Raw genomic sequence first — 5,316 nt, forward strand, 5'->3', positions numbered from 1 at the left:
CATGTAATTCGGAACCTGATTGGTTTGACACGAAATTTAATCACGAAAAATTGGAATTAGTAAATTTCTTATATACAGTGCGAATAGCTCCTAAAATTTGGCAGTAATTTTATTGCTTCTGCGTCATCTGGCGGGGAAATAAAAAAGCTTTAAAAGAGATCTTAAAGCTTGATTCAGAGTAAGCAGATTATGTTCTTAAATATTTTTAAATACCTAGGCACCGAAAGTAAAAGTTTATTCTTTTTTAAATTTGCTCATGCACACTTCTCTAAATTATAAAATACTTTACATTTATTTTCACTTTCACTCACAACATCATTATCAATTTTATTTTAAAAATTGTTTTATTCTTTATAAAATCTTTTTCTCAAGAAAAATATTTAGCAAGTAATTCACTTCTTTCTCTTTGAACACTTTACCTTAAACTCGGTCCTTTACATCATAATATTTCCAGCTTTTTTGGGAGGAAAAAAAGGTATTTTTAGTCCTATTTAAATCTTTTAAAATTTATCATGATGCATTTCTGCATCCATGCATTTAAGTTACTAAAATTAATTATCATTAATAGTTATTGGTTATTATAAAAAATTAATTATTAATTTTAATTAGTTAAATAAACTGAATTCCAAAACCATTCATTGGTCACGTTTTTTAAACTTGTTTTAATAAAATTAACTAAGTTGTAAAATTTTTAAGCATTTGAATAAAAATAAAGTAAATAAGTCACTTTCAAGTTAAATAAATCATCTTTTAATATACATATAAAAGAGAGAGAGAGAGAGAGAAATCAGAGATGTTGTTTATGATTTTATATTATTTTTAGAAATATTAGGTATATTAGAAATATATACTATTATATCAATTTGCAATGCAATAGCTATGTATGCTTTGGTAAAAGGAAGACTGAGTTAAGTCTCAAGGGCTTTGTTGGAGGGGGTTGCAGTGGGTACATAACTCCCACAGTAATATGAAATCTTTAAAAGACACACTCAGATAAATTTCTATAAATAATCATCGATTTAAATTCATCAAGGCTAAAGCGAAAAAGAGATAAAATAAAAAGTAATTAATTCTCTTGCAAATATTTAGCAGAAATAAATAAGAATTTTTTCCTTACATATGAAATTTAGAGAGCTATTTGCGGTTGTTTATTTTAATTCTGTCCCTCTTGAAATTGGGTTGCACCATGACTAAATACATCTTAAAATCAAATCTGAGAGTTACATTTTGTAAGTCAACAAAAGAACAACTATATTTCAATATCTCTTTGAATTATTAACAGAAGAAACACATAAACTATACAAATAAATTCATTGTTATATTCAGAATTCTTTAATAAAGTGCTAAATAAAATGAGTGAAAAGAAAATAAAAATTTATAAAAGAAGAGAATGAATTTTAATGACTTGAATAAATTTCTGACCACTTTTAGGCTTCATGCTTAGTTAAGTTGAAGAATAAATCAAACTTTTAGGCAAAATTTAGCAAAGTCGCAGGATCAAAGAAATTTTAAGTTTATTTGAAGGGCACATCAGCCCTTTGATAAGTATTATATTGTATTTTCTTGTCATCGATAAAAAGCGTTTTGTCTTCCTCTTGATAAATAATAGTAATAATAATTTTAATAACATAGCTGCTTCAAACAAATAATATACTGAAAATTAGAAATGCAAATTCTTCCATACGAAACCAAAAATTTAGGAATTTAATAGTCTTCTAGAAAATCATAATATCCCTCAAATACCTATTAGTTTGTTAGCATCCCACTTAAAGTAAACACCAGCCACCAAGGCGACTCATCTCCTGTTAAAAACCTATGCTTTACATGATTACTAACCAGAGTGACCACTCAAATCAGGTTTCAAATTTCCCTGATTTTTCCAAGTAAAAATTTTAAAATTTCCAGGTCAGCTTGTTTTTTTTTTTTTTTTTCTCCCTGAATGGGTACAAGAAAAATGTCAATAGTATAAAGTGTTTTATTTAAAACGTTATTTTTTATACATCATCGTGAAAAAATAATTAGACTAAATTTATTTGAACAATTTGGCAAGATTTTGTTTTTTATTGTTTTGATACAACATTAATTTAAAAAAAAAAAGATATGTGAAGAAAACAGTATGTTTAGCTTGTTATTATATTGTATTTATTGAATAAAATAATTTTAATGCGTTACTTCAAGTAATTCTAGACCCAAGTGCCCGCGATTAACCAAAAAAAAAAAACTTCAAGTAGTTTTTGCTCAAATAAGTAGTTTTGATTACCTACCAAATGGCAAGTACAGAATGACCAAAAAAACCTTGGATAACTATTGCCAAATATATATGTATATTCAGTAAGCAAAAGAAAACCATTCCAGATGATTATACAACAACAAATTTTTATAATTACAGTGGCTCTCAAAAGTGTTTGCTCACTTATAACTTTTATTGAAATAGGGCACTATTCATTAATTAAAATGAATATTTCTGAATGGGTATTTAATAATAAGATGTATAATCTATTCTTAATAAAACTGCGTGGAATATTTAAAAACAAAGGGAAAGTTTTTTCGAGAAATCAATCAAAAAGTAACAAAAATTTTGCCTCAAAAAAATCATCAGACACTTAAATGTTTCGGATTTTCGAATTAAAATTATCGTTTATTGCTTTAATTTTTCTATTCAATTATTTTTCATTTAATAATTTGTTTATTTGCAATTTAGTATGAAACTTATGATAGCAAAATTATATTTTTAATTTTTACTAGCTAACTCCATAATATTTTCTTTTAACATTTAAAAATGGCTTGTAGTTGTAATAAAACAATAGGCAATATTTGACAGTTGATTATTTGTCATCATACCAGGTAAATCAGTATTGAATATTGCTCAATTAGTTTATTGTGTCCTATTCCACAGTGCATTATGAAATAAAATGCTTAAAAGAACGACTTCATACCAGAGATTAAAATTATAAAATTTGGGGAAAAATTCATAAATTCACAACTGAGTGTTGTAAAAGTTTTGTAAAATTTAATAAAAAAAAAAAAATATTTCACTCGAATTTCACCCTGACAAAAAAAAACTAGTTACATTTATTTAAAGACTTTTAAAAGCCATTGTAGATGCGAAAAGAAACTCTACTGAATGCTATTTTAACAAAAAATTAGAATATTTACTGCAGGAGAAAAAATCCTTTGAAAGTATACAATGACTTTTGTGAAATAAAGTTTTTGTTACTTTTTGATGATTGATTCCTTAAAAATAAACTTTTGAGTTTTTTAAATATATTCCATACAATTCAGCTAAGAATAGAATATAGTTTTTATTATTTAATATCCAAGCTGAAATATTCATTTTAATTAATAGATAATCTCATTCAAGGTCGTCTTAATAACACGCAGGGCCCCTAGGCAGAGAAATGTTTTGGGACCTACATAGGTCATACTGCTAAAAATCGAACTAAAAAACTTCACATACACAAAATAAAGCATTTTTAACATATGCAATAATTTGAACAAATTTAAATATTAAACTTAAATTAAATGAACAAATTTTGATTTAAATGTATTTAAATTTATTTTTAGTAGACACAAAAAAACTTAATTCTCATAAAAACTTTATTGGAACGTAGAAAAATAGATTACGCTTGTTTTTTTTTATGTTTCCCTGGTGATAAACTGTTCAAATTATTGTTGTTTGCATGATAATCAATCACTATTTGAAGAAAGAAAAACAAATTACACTCTTTATACAATAGAATATATTTATTTAAAAAAAATATATAAGGCAATTTTGTTTATTTTTAGTCTTTTTTTAAATACAATTTATAAAAAGTGAGATTCTTAGGGGTCCCCTGAGTGATTGGGGCCCTTGAGCACTGCCTGGTGGTGCCCATGCGTGAAGACAGTACTGGTCTTATTTCATTGAAAGTCATAAGTGTATGAACACTTTTGTGAGTCACTGTATTTACATTTCAATATAAAGCCATTTTATACTGTATTTTATCTAAACAGAGCTTCTTATAAAATTCATTGATCATATTTTCTTTAAACAAATGTCCAATAAACCAATAAGTCAAATTTTTAAATAGTAATATTGTTTTTAACATATTATTTTAAGAGATTCAGTATACAAAAATGAACGTCACTAATGCAAAATTGTCTCATTTCTTGTTGCATACTTAATGGAAAAAACACATGGTTAATAAACACATGGTTTTTTAATTTAGCGTAGCTAATTGTTTATGTTTTTACAACTAGAAACTTGCACCTGTTCCGTGTCGAACATGAAAACAAAGTATTGCTTTCCTTCTTCCTAATAAACACATATGAATGGGAAAAAAATATATTTTACGTTTATACATCATTTAATATGTTTCCCATACATGCCTTAGTCGTTGTTAGCTTTTTAGGGTAAAAGTAGAAATAGTTTTGAAAATATCATCCCTGGAATACAAGCAACATTTTTAAACTTTCGATCTTGTGAATTTCATTATTATACAATTCGAATTTTGAATCAAATATTTAACAACAAAACAGTAAATTTAAATATTAATATATAATTAGTTCTTAAAATTTTTAAAAAAAATTTAAATATGTTATAAAAGGTTCAAACGAAATCGTGAAAATTAGCAATTATGAAACAATTTGTCGACATACATTGCTGTTAGCGATTCTAAGAAAATGTGTGATTGGTTGGCTCGGCTGAGAAAAAATAATTCAAAAATTCTTTTGGATGGGAGTACAATAGAGTTAAAAAAATTGAAGAAAAAATTCCCAGCTTTTCTTTAAAATTTCCTGATTTTTATTAAAATTTTCCTGATTCTTCCAGTATAAAAAAATTCTCTGATAATTCCAGGTGGGTGTCCACCCTGCTAACCACCTTAAATTTCAGATTGAGTCAGTGCATATCTATGTTAATCTAAATTTATCAATGACGTAATGTGATTTATAAAAAACATTTTTTATAGAGATTTTTACATTTTCAAATACGAAAGGGCCTCCCTAGCAGAGCGATTTTGAGTTTTTTGCTTCTTAAAATGGAGGCATAGTACAGTGGAGGCAATATAAATTATATTTCATTTCATAGTATAAAGAAACTCAATTTGTTAATATCTTGTGTGAAAAAACTTATTTCAATTTGGGTTTTTCTAGAATATCTTTCTATTTCAGATATTTCATCTCACAATCGAGAAATAACCGTGTTTTAGAAAAATACAAATCCTTAATATAAATGAGCATTACAGAAAAAAATTTAATTTTTTGACACTAAAGTTAAAATGAGAATTTTATTGCTAATAATAGCATACAAAATAATGAGCAATGTTTGAAACAAAA

Source organism: Parasteatoda tepidariorum, chromosome 3 (assembly GCF_043381705.1).
Source record: "Parasteatoda tepidariorum isolate YZ-2023 chromosome 3, CAS_Ptep_4.0, whole genome shotgun sequence".
NCBI classification, from domain to species: domain Eukaryota; kingdom Metazoa; phylum Arthropoda; class Arachnida; order Araneae; family Theridiidae; genus Parasteatoda; species Parasteatoda tepidariorum.